Here is a 17,506-nt window from a genome sequence, read left to right as displayed (position 1 = left end):
TAAAAAAAATAAATAAAAATTTGAGCCCTGACCTTGTCTTGAATGTAAAGCAGTCAACAGTCTTATATTTGGGGAGATCGAAATGAACCCGCTCCACTGGCCAGACCCTAACACCAGCTGGCATCAGCCTGGAGCCCAAGGATGGGGGCTGTCCGTCAGACACACTTGGGATGGGACTGGACAGGCCACCACTGTCCCCACATACCTTCTTCATCACCTCCTGCTGTATGGGCCTTTGCTTTTCCTCTTCCCAAGGGTTTCCTGAATGCTCGAAGTTTTGCTTAGGAGTCTAGTGGGTGCAGCTGGGAGCAGAGGTCTGTCCTCCTCCCTCCTGCCAGGGGCCAGGCTGCCTGCAGTGGCTTATGTCCTTCAGTGTCTGCACCTTGTCAGAGTGGCCGGGTGTCTATCGGCTGCCTCTTGTGTGTTCGTCCCCCACCCCTCTCCTTTTCCTATGTGTCCTTCCTTCCCCTGTCCCCTGTCTCCTGTCCCCACTCTCTGCCATGTTTGTCTCAATTCTTTTCTCTGTTCCTGCTGCTGGTACCTCCTTTTCTTTCCTTATTGGCTGGGGCTTTCTTTTTTTTTTTTAATTAATTAATTTATTTTTTTTATTTATTTTTGAGACAGGGAGAGACAGAGCATGAACAGGGGAGGGTCAGAGAGAGGGAGACACAGAATCCGAAACAGGCTCTAGGCTCTGAGCCGTCAGCACAGAGCCCGACGCGGGGCTCGAACTCACAGACCGTGAGATCATGACCTGGGCCGAAGTCGGCCACTTAACCGACTGAGACACCCAGGCGCCCCTTGGCTGGGGCTTTCTGACAAACCCTCAGCCTGCAGGAGCCTGACTTCGCTTCAGGCAGCATTTTTCTTTACCCATTAAATGTCCACTGATGATTTCTCCGAGCACTGGCCAACGGGGCACGTGTATTTGAGGCGAACAGTGGAGATGGTCAGAGGTGACTTCGTGCAGGAACAGCAAAGTTAGGGACAGTGTCAGAAAGGGGCACCGTGTGCACAGAGAGAGTCCTTGATTCCCTCCTGCCCCCATCCCTGTCCGCCTGTGGATTCCCCAGAGTGTTCTTCCCAATGAAACCAGTGGCATTGGACCAGTGAGCAAACAACAGTAATATCCTTTACTTAATCTGTATTTTAATTCATCGATTCACAGATTCTCATTGATGACGTTACCGTCTTACATTCAAAGACATTCATCTCTCATTTGCCACGCAGTTTCTAGACTGTCTCTACACAAGTAATATTTTGTGAAAATGGTCTGTGATTTATAATTGTGTGGGTTTTTTTTTTAAGTTAGTATTTTACCACGTGGAATTCTCAGTAACGGCTGCTTTCCCCTCTTCTTGTGTGTCCCTCCACGGAGCTGCCATATTGATCTTCCTAATTACTCTCCTTCTGGTTCTTAACTGAGCTTTCGGTGACGCCCTTCCTTTGGCTGAAATCTTATCTTTTTCTCATGATGACGTTCCCTAACTGGCTTCATTTCGACTCTGTGAGTTCCTTGGAGTGGTTCCTTCAAGTCTCCCTCCCAACTCGGCCATGCTTGGGAGTGGCCTTGCACACAGGCCTGCTGATGCTCTCCCTTCCTGCCCTTCCGCCTTGGGTCCCACTTGGAACCCATTCTCCTGCTGGCTTTCTTGTTTTCCTCCACAAATCTGAGGACAGGACGGCTTTCTGTCCGTGGTCCTCACAGCTCTAGTCCTGTGTCTCCACCTTAGCTGACTTGCTTTGTTCCCCCGACCCCGTTCAGTCAGCACTGTTGCAAACTCCCATCTGCTGGCCCCATGGTTGGAGTTTCCATCCACACCCCCTGCCCCATTGGTGGTACTAGACATTGGCACTTCAACCCAGCATGGCTCTGGCCATATGGTTCTTTGTTCCGTATGAGGATGCTTGGGGATCCCTGTCTCATCTACTGCCTGCTTCACCTGTAATGCACCCCCCACTCCAACTGCTTCATCATCTCCTTGAATATCCCTTATTTCCCAGATCACATATCTCTTCTTCCAGGAAGCTGTCCTTGCTCTTCTGCCTGGAAGCAACTTCCTGTCCTCCAGTTTCAGAGTGTCACGGCATCATGTGGCAAGGATGAGCTCCCGAGTGCGTAATTGGTTCTTGCTTTGTCTTTTTACCACCTAAAAAAACCCCCAATTAAATCGGGTCTTGGGAGTTGTTACCATACATTAACTACCATGGGGCTGTGCTGTACATGGAAGTTAACTAATTGACTGAATACAAGATGTTCCTTAGTTGAGCCCTATGGCCACTGGGAAAATTCTAGCAAGTTGGGAACCCCTGGTCCAACAGTTTATGGGTTTCCTGAGTACCCGGTGGGCTTTCTTTCCATGACTCCATTAAATATCTTTATGATGCCAGGTGGTCTCATCCATTTTCATTTTAGGTCTTGTGATTTTACTGTTAAATTGAGCCTTTAAGACTGGCCTGAAATTTTCATTTCTCTCATGTATCTGTAGAAGAAAGGCCACCGCTCAGCTGACCTTTGGTTTCTAGAAGAATGTTTAAATCTACATTTTTCCTCATTCTGATTAGGTCGGGCTGGGTAGGTTGCATATTTTTGCAGAAAGCCGTGTGCTGATGGGCACTTAGTGAGTTATAATTGATGTTTAAGTTTTATTTATGCATTTCAGTGGAGAGAGCGTTTTAAGAGCCTGTGAAGGTGGCTACAGGGTGCAACTTCTAGGAGGGGTTTGTTGTTTGTGAATCACCACGGGCTGCTGCACGGGTAGTTCTTGCACAAGTGTGTGACGCGGTGGTGTTTCTGGAGTGAGGCTGAGAACTCTGATGCAGAGGACTCAGGACACCGTTTTGACTGAAGTTGATCTTAAGCTAAAAGAGAAAAGAATAAGAATAACATGGAATTGAGTCAAATGGGGACATTTATATTTTAATAAAACATAAGCCTTTTCTTGTTTAATGGGCAGTTAAAGATCCACTTTAAAATATTCCGACCTCTAGCCCGAGGCAACCCTCTGGGGCATCGTCGTTTCTTTACCTTTTGACTTTCTTTGCAGTTTTCCAGAAAATATGTCCGTGATTTCCGGTTTATACATTGGCTAATTTATGACCTTCCTGGGAGAGGGGAACCTGGCTGGCTCAGTCCAAGGAGCACGCGCCTCTTGATCTCAGGGTTGTGAGTTCGAGCCCCATGTTAGCTGTGGAGCCTACTTTAGCCACTGAGCCATCGTCCGTGACTTTAACTTAGGTCTTTGCAAACTCACACTACCTCGTTTCCGTGGCTTCTCCGGAGCCCACACTCCTCGGCACGTGTGGGTGCCGTGCTGAATGTGGTGTATGCCTTTAGAGGGAGAAGCAGTCACCCAGGCAAGGGTTCACCTTCCAGAGTAGAAGGTCCTCATGCTGTTCACCTGACCGGCAGGCACCAAGGTGGGAAATGTCATTTTCACTGTTGACGGAAACATGGGCATAGGAAGACCCTTTCAGGGCGTGTGCCCCCAAATCCTGCTGCGGGAACTGGTTTCCAGTTTAAGCCGCAGATTCCAAAGGGAGGTGTGTTTACACCAAGCCCTGTGAACTCGGTGGAGGGTTTTGCCACTTGAGTGTTGCCTTTTCACAAGGAAGGGACTGGATTTTGAAGCCAGAAAGTTGGAGCTGGAGTCTCCGGCCGTCCATGCTGTGGCTGTCCCTGCCTGGATTGAGCAGGGACGTCCTCTCCCTGCACTGTTTATCTGGTGGCGTCGATTCTGAATTCTTACGGTGTCTGTCCTTTTTGGCCTTCGTGTCTTTTGCCACTTAAGAGGCTGGCCATCCTCCGCAGGCGTGGCCCTTGGATGTCCTAGCTGAGGGACCACATCAGCTAATTTGTGATCTCACTGAGGGAGGATAGGAGAACTCAGCCTCCAGACCTAATTACCAGCCCTGTTGCAAGTTTAATTCTGACACACGCGGGTCTATAGAAATTGCCAGGAATTCCTGGCATTAATGGGTGGCTGTGTCCAACCCTGTCACTTAAATCTTGATTAAGACGTAAACAAAGAAACGTTGGTGCTCATTTTAAAGCAGATTTTAGGGCGCCGGAGGAGAGGTTGGTGTATTGAAACATGCCATTTTATAAAGAAGTTCCAACTAACGTGTCTGTTGCCACACCCAAAGGAGATGTTATTGGGGTGGGAGAAAGGAATTGGCCAGTCCTAGGAATTTTTCCTGGGCTGAGCATGCCTTCTCACCTTGGGGAGAGCTCCCTTACTCCTCTTTTGGCCTCAAGGATTCGCATCTGTACCTCCTCTTTTCCAAAGGATGATGTCATGGGCTTTCAAGCACTCAGCCGGGACCACACTGGGCTTGGCTGTGCTGCAGTGTGGGAGCGCACCTGTGCTGTGCGCGCATTTCTGGGCAATTCTGAATGTGTCGCCTAGGATGTGCCCCCTTTGCTTCCTGTGAGCGAACCGAAAGCACCTCATGGAGGCAAGGAGCCTCATGGAGAGACAGTGTCACTTAGCCACCGGCTACCCTCTGGCCTCTGAACCTCAGGACTTCCAAAAGGCTGATTTCACCAGATATAAAATTTTACAAACTTCCAGATGCTGTAATTCATTTGATTTTCTGCAGGCAGATGGTCTTTAGGTAATTACTGAAGTAGACAGTGTGGGAATCGTTGCATAGAGGAATAGCCAGAATGTTCCAGAATGTTCCAGGAAGTTCTTGCCTTTTCTCATAATTATTCTCAGCTGCTACCCAAGGGTATGTATTGGGATAGGCAACATCAGTGTGTTCCAGGCTTATGGCAGCCAGGAGCTGACGAGCTGGGAGAGTAGAAAGAAACCACATGAACTAGGACAACAGAGTAAGCGTGGGGCCATGAGGGGCAGTATTTGAAGTAACAGGCATCCTTTGGTACAAACGGACATATTTCTTTATGAATCAGAAATTGAAAGTAACCTATTTCTTCGACTTCTGGCATACATTGTTCTAGGGAGGCTAGTGTCTTGCATTAGTCTGTCACATCGTAGTTCAAGTTTTTAGGATTTTAATATGAAACCGAGGAGCTTGGGTAGAGATTACTTGGTCGAATGAGATTACTGGATTTTATGGTTTACAGTTCTTTTCCTTATAAAGTCTCACATTGTGCGTCATATATATTAACGTGTAAATAAAAATAGAAGCTCAGATTTTTGGTATAGTTTATTCTATACCTTCTGCCTTTATCTCTTATTTTTCAAATGCATTACTTAAGTACAATATAGTCTCCAAAATGGGATGAAAGAGCCACCGTAAAGTGGGTAAAATTCACACAACCAATCTGAATCTGATGTTCACAATGCTTAACGTAATTCACACGGGTTTGAAATGATGGTCCTTTTGGTCGTTTCATGGGACTTGTTTGCATATGTTGACCGCATTTGAATTTTTATTTCTAATTTTCTGAAGAGAGAGACCCATTGGTGCGTGGGATATTAGACTAGGATCATGGTGTTGTGATTTCCAAGCTGTCCTGGGTCGCTTTGCTTTCAGTCTTCACTGCTAAAGCAGCTTGCGCTGGTTGTGCAAGGCGTTGATGGAACTTTCTAGAATTGGTAAACAGTGACCACAGCCTCCTGTAACATGGACTCATAGGATCTATTTTTTTTTCTCTTCTTTTTTGCAGTGCTGGTGTGTGAGTGCAGGTGCTGTGGATCCCTAGTGTGATACATGATCGAGGAAACGCTCCCCCCCTTCCCTCCTTGGTAAGTCAGACACCTCAATGGGAAACGAGGAAACCGATGGTTGTATAGATGGAGAGTGTGATAGCTTATGACGTAGCAACACTTGCCTCTGCTGTTAAAAATGGCAGTGGGGGCGCCTGGGTGGCGCAGTCGGTTAAGCGTCCGACTTCAGCCAGGTCACGATCTCGCGGTCCGTGAGTTCGAGCCCCGCGTCGGGCTCTGGGCTGATGGCTCGGAGCCTGGAGCCTGTTTCCGATTCTGTGTCTCCCTCTCTCTCTGCCCCCCCCCCCCCCCCGTTCATGCTTTGTCTCTTTCTGTCCCAAAAATCAATAAAAAACGTTGAAAAAAAAATTAAAAAAAAAATGGCAGTGAATGAGCAGACTTTCAGAAAGGAACCGAGACATGGAGAGGTTAAGTAATCTGCTCAAGATTTCACAGGTAGTCAGAGGTAGAGATGGAATTGGAGCCCATGTTCTTTTTTTTTTCTTTTTAAAAAATGTTTATTTATTTATTTTTGAGAGAGAGAGAGAGAGAGAGAGAGAGAGAGAGAAGGCGGGGCAGAGAGAGAGAGAGAGAGAGGGAGAGAGAGAATCCCAAGCAGGCCCTGTGCTGTCAGTGCAGAACCCAACATGACTTGAACCCACAAACCATGAGATCATGACCTGAGCTGAAGTTAGAGGCTTAACCAAATGAGCCACCCAGGCGCCCCTGAACCCATGTTCTTAACCCTAACAGAGTACTACCTCACAGAACTGGCAATGCCTTCTGAGAATAAGGCAGACAGGCTTTTTAATTTTTTCCCTTACTAGAAATACTCCTGTCCTTAAGGAGAAGGCCACAATCATAAAAAAAAAAAAAAAAAAGAAAAGCTCACAATAAGTATTAAGAAGTTTGTTTTTCAAACAGCAATCTAAATCAGGAGAGGGCAAACTTTTTCTTAAAAGGGTGGCATAGTGAATATTTTAGGATTTGCGGACGAGACATAAATGAGCAAATGTGGCTGTGTGGCTATGTTCTAGTAAAACCTTATTTACAAAGACCACTGAGCTGGATTTGGCCCTCAGGCTGTAGCTTCCTGAGCCCTGATCTGCACACTTACAACGCTCAAAGACCTCACACCACTGGGGAGAACGAGTGTGTTTCAGTGGCCAGTAGGTATGAGTTCTTTAACAGAATTTAGCTTGGATGCTCAGATTTAATAAGTGACTTTTAATGAAGTCTACTGTAACTGCAAAACCTACCCCTTAGAGTAAGTGCATTTAGTGTCCAGTGCTCCACCCAAGTGTATTAATGTGATTCCAGCCCCTAGACGACAGCTTTGCTCAAAGCAGGCTTGACAAACATTGTTCCTTCAGTGTATTTTGTTAGTCTAGAACGTATAGCTCTTTTACGAAATAGGTTCAGATAGCATTTCCTCTTTTGGTGTCTGTACTGTTTCTCAATGTGACATTTTTATTTTGTATCCTTAAACATACTCTTGCTTATACTTATTAGGGCAAACATGCAATGATTTTGGGCTGTCTGATAATTGTGTTGCTCAAAAGTGCTCCGGTACCAAATCTTTCTCTTTTATTATGAGCAAAACCAGATGTTAGTAAGAGTCAAGTTTGAACAAAGTTGACATAGTTAAATCGTGGGGTAACATGGCGATCTCCTTTGCCACACGCATCACACGAGATGGTTCTGTGTTTTGCGTACCTAACTTTTTCTTACAGAAGGATACTTCTGACACCTGAAGGCCTATCTGACGATTGGACTGGTTATCATCAAAAAACATGGGCAAGGGAGAACCAAATAGTTTAATAGCAATAATATAAAAAGGTACATTTAGATTATAATAACAGAAAGCTATATAATGGTGCCTTATTAACTGGAAAAAATCAGGTTGCAAAATAATATATTTAATAAAATTCCATTCCTCTTACACACACACACACAATCTGTGCACATAAATACATGTGTGTTATAGAGTCTACTAGAACATGTATCAATATGTATCAAACTCTAAATGGATTATCTCTAGGTTTGAGGATGCTTGCCTTTTTTTGAGTCACACATTCACTCTCAAAATTATTCAGGAGTATTATACTTTCACAATCTAAAAAAATAAAGAATGAAAAAGAAAGGAAGAAGTGAATGCTCATCATAAAAATTATGTAAAAAGGGGGGCGTCTGGGCGGCTCTTCAGTGTCCGACTTTGGCTCAGGTCATGATCTCACACTTTGTGGGTTTGAGCCTCGCTTTGGGCTCTGTGCTGACAGCTCGCAGCCTGGAGCCTGCTTCGGTTTCTGTGTCTCCCTCTCTCTCTGTTCCTTTTCCACTTGCGCTCTGTCTCTCTCTCAAAAATAAATACACATTAAAAAAAAGAAATTATGTAAAAGAAAGGGAAATTTTCACCCATAATGACTTTGACAAAGACAAACACCGTTGTCGTTTCATGCAGTCTTTATATATATATACTATAAAAGTTTTTATATTTATTTTTGAGAGAGAGAGAGACAGAGTGAGCACGACAGGGGGAGGGGCAGAGAGAGAAGGAGATACAGAATCTGAAGCAGGCTCCAGGATCTGAGCTGTCAGCCCAGAGCCCGACATGGGACTCTGCTGCGAGATCATGAACTGAGCTGAAGTCAGATGCTTAACCAACTGAGCCACCCAGGCGCCCCAGTATGTTTTTGATAAAGAATGTACAGAGTTGAAATAACAGTAAACATAAAATTTTTCATGATTGCTTTTTCACTTGTTATACACTTTTCCTATCATATGCATATGATGATGTATCATTATTACCAAAAATTGTTAATAAATCTCATTTTAATGCATTATAATATTCTATCATGTAAAGACACTGTAATGCAATTTACTGCTTCTTTTCTTGCTGGACATATATATTACTTTAGGTTAACAAACCCACGGACAGTGCCGAGACAATCATGCCAAGGGGGGGTAGTACACACTCATACACCAGGATTCTAACCCTGCTTTCCAGCTGCGTGTAGCTCACACTATGAGCTACATTGTGAAGACGAGACGTTGGGCACATAAAGTATATGCTTCATGAATAATAGTAGCCACTCTTGTCAAGCTTTCTTTTAACTGCAGGTTCAATCATTCATTAGGTCAGAATAGCTGCTGTTGGCTATTTCAAAACCAAGCAGTTTTAATAAGATCGCCAATTGGCTTTGCAAAGTGTTGTAGATATTAATACTTCCCCAGTAATATGTGAGAGAGTTTGTTTTGCTAAAACCTCTCTATCACTGAGCGTCATCATCAGTTTTTTTGTGTCGATTCGATAGTATTCCTTTCTTTTTCTATGATTCATTATTTACTGATTATGTTATTTGGCTGATTATTTTTTAATTGTGTGATAATTAGCCATTACTTTGAGAAAGAAGGAGAGAGGGAACATACATATGTGAGAGAACTGTTTGTCTTTATGCTTGTTTAGCTATTGAAATTCAGCACTTTTCTTATAGATTTTAACAGAATTTGTTTTTAAGAACACTAACTCTTTGTCATTAGTTTTTCTCCACTTCATTAGCTTGTTGACTTTATCGTTTTAAATTTAAAGAAGTTTATTTCAGTATTGTCAAATATATATATTTTTTCATAATGACACCATCCAGTGCTTAGGGATTTAGTAAGGTTTTTCCTTTCCTTTCTCATGCTATTACTACAAATATTCATCCCTGGAATTCATAGAACAGTTCAGTTATTTAAAAATAGATCCTGCACTTTGTAATTTATCTCATAGTTATAGCCTGCCTTTCTTTTTCTTCACTGACAAAAATCAACCTCCAATTTTACTCTAATGAAAATGTTCAATTAAAATCTTTGTATGAAGGAGGGGGTCTCAGCTGTACATTGCTTCATCCTGCAAATAGAAATCAGGTTTACAGTCAGACGTGTGAAATACTTTCTTTTATTAATCCTCTTTTGGTTAGGGAAAGGCTTAGTTTTGCATTTTGAGATGTTATACAGCTTTTACCTATATTTTTAATAACTCCGTATCAGTACTTTTTATATAATAGAACTTAACGCATTAGGCTGGATATGATTAAGACATCATCACAGTGCTTTTCCTCTTGTTTCTTGTTTGTGCCTAACTTCTGGGGTTTGCATTAAATGTTGTGTGTTTTGAGTGCAAGACAGACAGCGCTGGTCGAATCACGTACGTATTGGATGGTGTCCTCACTTGTTGAGTTTAGAGCACTCACCTAAAATATTAACTTAATTGTGAATTCCATGTGCCTGCAACAGTGGTTTCATGGTTTGTATGTTCCAGAAGATAGAGGATTAGCTAGGTTTCTCTTTTTGTGATGGAGACTAACCTGGCTTTGGACAGATCCAAAGACGGATCCAGAGACAACTCAGGTCTCTAGCTTTCCTTTTCCTGGTGTTCTAGATTTCTTGGCTGTAAAATAAGGAAAGTGAAAGGACAGCCTTTGAGAGTGGGAACAGGCAGTGAGACACTGGACTGAGTTCTAGGAGAGAAAAAGACTGAATAGGAAAACAAACGTGCTCACTGAGCTGCTCTCAGTGTTTCAGTTGGGGCCATCATGCTGACTGGGATTTTATTTTGTGTTATTTGTGGTGCATTTCTATGCACCTACACAGGTGCATCACTTGCTTAGACCTGCTGAGTGGTTGTATTTTAGGAGAGAGATTAAGCCTGTCATTCTTAATAATATCAGAAATATTAAAGCTGTGGACTCCATTCCTTATTATTCCTGTCCTGTTGCCTTGTCAGCCTGATGGAGAAATCTCCAGGAGGTGATGTGGAGAGGCTTGTGCAGGTCTGATTTGCTTGGTCACATGCAGTGTCCCAAGTTCACTGATGGGTCAATTGTCTGCCTCCACTCTCCACATTAGAATGCGTCAGAATGCCCATTATGGTGCAGGGGAAACCTTGCTTTCTCTCTCGTATGGGATTTTGGCCCTTTTCCTGGTTTGTGTAGGTGAGTGCCTGCCAAGTATGTTTTGTTCTGGTTTTATGACCACTATAAATATTTGTGAATCACAGATGTGTGGTCAAGTTCAGGATCCATTTTTTTCCCTTTGCTTCGTGTTTGAGGCAGGATGGGGATGGCCTGCGTGTGCTGTTCATTCTCACACACCCAGTAGAGGGGCAGATGTGTGTGGGGTTAATTGCTTGGATTTGAAGATTTACATGTGCATGTAAGGATACTGCCCCCTTGATTAAACTGTGCGTAAGATCTTTTTTGGCGGAACTTTCCTAAGGGTCTAAATATGACCCTGTGTTTGGATTTTTAAATTTCATGGGACTTGGGGTTTTCCTGCGTTGCAGCCTCCAGATCAGCGTACTGGAGAGGCTTCTATAGCTTCGGGGCTGCAAACCTAATCAGTTCATGTTTTATCCACTGGAGCTTTTCATGTGGTTTTCATGTGTGTTTGTGTCTTTTTTAGCCTTCCAGGCCACAAAGGGATCAGAGTCATTTTGCTTCATTTGCTTTTGCTTAAAGTTTGGACAGTACCCATTATTGGTTAAACCGAAGCAGCAAAAGCAAAGGTTGGAAAGATGGTCAGGAGATTCTGGGAAGTAAATACCACTGTATTTTTATATGACAGGATCTAAGAATAGTCATCCAATTTTATATTTCCAGCATTCACAAATTAGGTGGGTACAGCTAAGTTTTTATCAAGCTTAGAAAAATTATTTTTTTTTTTTTGTGGGACATGACTGCTTTGCTCATAGCTCAGAGGCTCCTTTTGAGAAATGCTCCTCCTTCCTCCATAGAAAGCCACCTCCTGCCTGAAAGAAAGGTACCTTCTCAAGCTGGCCAACCACCCGTCTCACCTGGTGGCCACCCTGACTTAATTCTAGTTGAGGCCATGCCCCCAGCTGGGGCGCCAATACCCCATTCCTTCTCTCCCACTCCAGGATAACACTTAAATTATTCTTCCCTTTCTTTCCGGCATCATAAGTGTTTATTTTCCCCTTTCTGCTGGATCTTTCCAGTAAGAATGGGCACATCTACCACCTTAAAAAAAAATGACCCGTGACCTTAATTTCTCCTCAGCTACAACCCACGTCTCTTTTCTTTTTTCTTTTTTCTTTTCTTTTCTTTTCTTTTCTTTTCTTTTCTTTTCTTTTCTCTTCTTTTTTTTCTTTTTCTTTTCTTTTCTTTTTTCTTTTCTTTTTTTTCCTTTTCTTTTTTTCCTTTCTTTTCTTTTCTTTTTTCTTTTCTTTTCTTTTCTTTTCTTTTCTTTTCTTTTCTTTTCTCTTTTCTTTTCTCTTTTCTTTTCTTTTCTTTTCTTTTCTTTTCTTTTCTTTTCTTTCCTCTTGTCTTTTTTCTCTCTCCTTTTCCTTTTCCTTTCTTTGTTTTAACAGAAAAACCCTTAAAAGCACTTGCCTGTATTTCTTGTCCTTAATTCCTGTGTTTGCAGTTCCTCTTGAACCCACGTTGACTGCTCAGTCTTCCATCACTACTGCCTCTTCAGGTCACCAGTTACAGCCATGTTGCTGACCCTAAGAGTCAAGACTTGCACAGCATCACACTTGGCAGTCAGCCAGTCAGCTGCATTCCCTCCCACCTCCTTGAAGCATTTTGCTCATCTGGTTTCCGGGTACCATGTTTCTCTGGTGCGATCCCTAAACATGTCTGGCCATTTCCTCTTTCCTCCACTCTCATCCCCTTGCCCTCCAACCACAGGAGTCCTGGGCTCAGTGCTTTGGCCTCACCTCTTTCTCACCATCCTTCCCGTTTGCATAATTTCTGCCCTCCCCTGCCCTCCCCCCAGTGTAAGCTCCATGAGGGCAGAGATATTTGCTTATTTAAAAAAAAAATTTAACGTTTATTTTTTGAGAGACAGAGCATGAGCTGGGGAGGGGACAGAGAGAGAGGGGGTCAGATTCTGAAGCAGGCTTCAGGCTCTGAGCTGTCAGCACAGAGCCCGATGCAGGGCTCGGACTCACGGACCGCGAGATCGTGACCTGAGCCGAAGTTGGATGCTTAACCGACTGAGCCACCCAGGCACCCCTGATTTTTGCTTATCTTGATCACTGGTCCATCTCCAGGCATGGAGAAAAGCCCCGGAAGTAAAAACCTGTCAGTAATTATTTGTTGAATGGATGGATTTGTAGAGGTGAGGATGGGTGATGGGTGGATAGATGGATAGATCTCTTGGGATTTTCCAAACTGGGTGAGAAAAACTCTCTTTTTAATTTGGGCACAGACGTGGAAGTCTGTGAGCTTGTGTGCACAACGAAGGGATGGGATTATTTCCCCTCTACTTGCAAATAGAGTTTGCTATGTTTGGTATAATTTTCCCAGTATCATCAGGTGGATCAATATTTGCGAGTTCACTATTTCTCCGTTCGCCTGTTACCTCTCTAGAACCTCTGTCGCCTCTCCACGATCAAATGAATTAGGTTGCACTTCCTCTGTGTCCGTGCACTTTTGGGCATGTCCCCACAATGGCAGTTTAAAGTCGGATTCACTGTGTTATTTTTGTATATGTATAGTCTTCTCTCCAGGCTGTGAAGCTGATTGTGTTTATTGGCTTGATTGTGTCTATCTTCCCGGGAGTTAACACTGTGGCACGCAATAACCACTCGTTACGTATGTGGTATTTAATGAAGTGATTTCAGACTGAATGTTTTTGTAAAACATAACTTAACTCTAATGGTCCTTAAGAGTGCAATAAAAATGTGCTACATTGAAGATGTTTTGTTTCATGAATTTACAATAATTAAATAATTAGATTTGCTGAAGCCATTCTAGCCTGTCCCAAAATTGTCCAGCCTGAATAGTCCGGTCTACTGCCTTCGGAGTAGTCTTTGCCATCTTCCAATATAGGTGAACATTATTCACACTGTATCCTTCTCCAAAGTCTCCTTCTCCCTAATGGCTGTCTATAACGTGTGAAGATGTCGTAAAAAGAAGGTGACTGTAGTTAAATAACACCGAGACCAGTGGCTCCCCACCCCCGCGTGGTAGGATCGGATGTCAGTTCCTTCCTGGCATTTACATTTCTTAAACTCAGCATTTGGGCCTCCTGTCAGTATCACAGAGAATTTCATCAGTATCATCTTCAAGGAGTACATATTCTTAAATGTAAAAATAGCACAGCATGGCATGACTGGAAGGTCATGGAGCTGAGCCAAGCTTAGAACCCCGAAGTCGTGTTTCCTGTAAATTAGTTATCGAAATGTGCATGTTCAAAAAACAACATTGATGTGTCTTTTATGGAGCCCCTGCCATGCTGGGAGCACAAATCTGCGTTAGCTGAATGTATGTATGTGTGTGTATATAATTGTATTTATAGATAGATGTAGATAAAGCCATAGATCTAGAAAGATGTACGTAGACAGAGGTAAGTGTATGGACATAGAGGTATAGATATAGACGGGCATAGATACAGATATAGACACGGATGTATACATGTAGATGTATAGGTATATAGGTTTATAGATATAGATGTAGACAGAGATCACACTATTATTACGACTTACAAAGGCCACTAAGTCACGGTTGCAATCCATGAAATAAATGTCTAAAACAGAGTGCCGTAGCCTAACCTTATGGCTTAGTTATGAATTTTTGGTAAAGTAATTGAGAGCTACTGAAGTATCCACCAAATAGAGGAAAACCATGGCTACTCAGCTTCTTTTGAATAAATGATCTTTCACTAATTCGGTCCTACAAGCACATGTGGATGTGGGCGCACACGTGTACACACACACACACACAGACACACACACACACACACATTTTCACTGGACAGTGTGGACAGTCACCGACCTTTTTTTTTATCAGCCATCCCTGAACATGCTGCCATTGTGTTTACAGCCGGGAGCATCAGATAGGATGTATCCACAGGCCAGGCATACAGTAGGCGCCAAACAAGAAGGAACGAGTGAAGCTTGTGAATGACCACATACTTCCTTGATTAGTGCTCATTCTAAAGTATCTTCAGTGAACCGCGCATCAGTGTCTTATATATATTCTAGCTTTGACTCTGTATTTATTTTGAAAGAGAGAGAGAGAGAATGAGAATGAGACAGGGAAGGACAGAGAGAGAGAGGGAGAGAGAGAATCCCAAGCAGGCTCCTGCTCTCAGCATGGAGCCTGATGTGGGACTTGAACCCATGAACCATGATATCATGACCTGAGCTGAAACCAAGCGTCGAACGCTTAGCTGGCTGAGCCACCCAAGCGCCTCTTGTTTTCTTATTCACAGACTGTCTCATGGCAGAGCATTTGCAAAGTGATTTTTGTTTTCTTAAATCGTACCTGGTCGGATAGATACACGTGCAAGTAACATTACCCACAAGTGCATGGTTTGTGGAGACTTGATTGGTTTAGAGTAGCTTCTTCTCCTTTGCCTGAGCCCAGGCCAGTTCCCTGCATGTAGAAAGTGCACAATGTAAATATTCCTAGAACACCTCTCCCTGCCATTGGTACTCAGCCATGTTTGGGTCTGAAGGAAGGCTTGGACGAGTTCACAAGTGCAGCCATTCAACAGTCCTTCATAATGCAGCAAAGACAATACAAGTTGAACTAAGCTTCTCCAACATTTCATAATATGAAACATTATATGAACCACTGGTAATAATTCATAATACGGCTCCAATCACTAGAGTGTTCCCTGTATCCCAGACACTGGCATAACTGCCCTACTTACATCATTTCATCTTCTTAACAGCCATACAAAAACCGGTTCTAATGTTATCCCCGGTTTAGAGATGAGAAAACTGAGGCATAGAGAGGTTAAGAAACTTGCCTAGGTCATGCCAAGGTTACCCGGATGGCAGAGCCAGTGGATAACATATCACTTCTTCATTCAGTGTGAGTTTCACCCCCTTTATTTTGTGAAGGTCACCGAGGTAGCTCCCGTTGCAGAATATTGTGGAAAAGAATTGTAAAGCAGTAGAACCCGCCTGTTTTCAATAGTGCAAACTAAAGCTACCATAGGTTTCTGCAAATAGTGTCTTGGTTTTATTTCACTGAGCTAGTGGATATTTTGAGGGTTGGAACCCACTCTCACTGTGTAATTTTCTTGCGGAAAACACATGATTGGTGGTTAATCTCAAACACAGATCCCTCATGGATAAACATCTGTATAAACAAATGTCCCTGAAGCATCTTTTCCTGAATGTGGGGGTCATCAAGGACTCACGGGCATCCCAATTAATGTCTGATTGGAAATTATGTTTCTATTATTGACGTAAAACACCAGCCCCTTTTCTTGAAAATGGCAAGGAAAGCGGCAAGGTGAAATAACCTGTATCCGTCCCACCTCTTCATCACCAAACAGACATTTACTGAGCACATACAGTGGATAAGACTGTTTCAGGCATTGGAAATACACCAGTAAAGAAGACAGGCTCCCAGTTGTCATGGAGCATATACATTTTAGGTGGGACAGTTCGACGATAACCAAAAATTATATCACAATAAGTAAGAAGGCTGGCATGCAGTGGTAAGTGCTGTGCAGAGAACTCGGATGGGTTCATGTGATAGTGAGTAGGGGACAGCTTTGGATTGGCCTGTGTGTAGTGAGAAGGCGAGAGTGTTGTGGTTGATCGCAGCAGTGGGCAAAAGTTAGAGCGTGTAGGGCTTTATAGGGCAGGACACAAAATGGATGTTCATTATGGGCATTGAGAGGCCTTGGTAGAAACCTTGGAGGGTCATGATTTTGTTTGCATTTTTTTAAACATTTGTTGTCAAGTGTATTTATTTATTTTTGAGAAAGAGAGAGCAGGGGAGGGGCGGAGAGAGAGGGGGAGAGAGAGAGACTCCCAAGCAGGCTCCACACTGCAGTGCAGAGCCCAACGAGGTGCTTGAACTCGTGAACCGTGAGATCATGACCCATGCTGAGATCAAGAGACGGACGCTGAACTGACTGAGGCACCCAGGCACCCCTTGTTTGCGTTTTTAAATTGTCATTCAAAATTGTTACAGTTACCATTGGAAGACCAGCTAGAAGGTCACTGTACGTGACTGAGTAAGGCGTGATGGTGGCACAGATCAGGGGGTTATTGGTGGAGACGGAGAACGCTAGATGGGTTTGGCATGTTTTTAGAAGCAGAGTCAATGGTACTCTGATGGCTTGGGCATTGGGGGAGAGAGGAAGAACAATTAAGAATGAATGTGGATTTTGGACATGAGAAATTCAGTGGATGGTGGGCCATTTACTGAGACAGAAGTCCTGGGGTGGGGGCAGGCACAGGTTTTAGAGGGAAAAACAAGAATTCTCCTAGGGCCATGTTAATTTTAGGTTGACAGGTGTCATTGGTCATCCAGTTGGAGAGAATGGGCAGATAGCTATGTGAGTCCGGACTATCTGGGAATGATTGGAACAAGAGATAATAGTTGGGAATCATTGGCATACCCACAGTATTAAAGTCCAGGGCTGTCCCCTAGGACCCCGGAGGGCGCCGCAGACAGGACCGTGGGGAGGGTCCTAGCATCTTTGGAGAGCCCTTCATAGTATTTCACTGGATAGTGTAGTGCTTTGATAATTCGGGGGTGATCTTAAAAGTGACAAAAAGTCCCAAAGGTAGTTCTCCCCTTGAGAGAGATTTCTTTTCACATCTTAGCAGCAGAATTCTCCACGGTTGTAACATCAAATGCCATTTTGGTTCTAGAGAATATAAGGTCGGGTTCTTACAGTGAAGTCTGCCATGGGAGTTCTTGTCAGCTTTTAGTTTGCCTTTTTCTTCCAATTAGCAGCAGTTCAGGCTGTTTTTCGTAAATGCGGTCTCTTCCCCAGTTGAGTCTTGGGAGGCTCGGGGCCAGGCAAGACACGGGTTTTCACGATCTAGCCAGTTTTCCTTGTTACCA

The 17,506-nt window shown here is 43.5% G+C and overlaps 1 protein-coding gene across 9 annotated transcripts in view; it reads left to right on the top strand.

Annotated features, from left to right (window-relative positions):
* Positions 1 to 17,506, top strand: part of SEMA5A (semaphorin 5A) — a 477,458-nt gene that overhangs the window by 102,628 nt on the left and 357,324 nt on the right. For 8 of the 9 annotated variants that reach the window (XM_019450800.2, XM_019450802.2, XM_019450801.2 and 5 more), the window contains exon 2: positions 5,639 to 5,717. The exons of the other annotated variant lie outside the window; for it this stretch is intronic. The gene's annotated coding sequence lies outside the window, so the exon portion shown is untranslated. The remainder of the gene's footprint in view (positions 1 to 5,638; positions 5,718 to 17,506) is intronic. 9 annotated transcript variants of the gene reach the window in all.

Source organism: Panthera pardus, unplaced genomic scaffold (genome assembly GCF_024362965.1).
Source record: "Panthera pardus isolate Hobbes unplaced genomic scaffold, ASM2436296v1 HiC_scaffold_2, whole genome shotgun sequence".
Classification (NCBI taxonomy): Eukaryota; Metazoa; Chordata; class Mammalia; order Carnivora; family Felidae; genus Panthera; species Panthera pardus.
The sequence above is the reverse complement of the archived record's forward strand: the minus strand, read 5'-3'. Positions and strand labels throughout refer to the sequence as shown.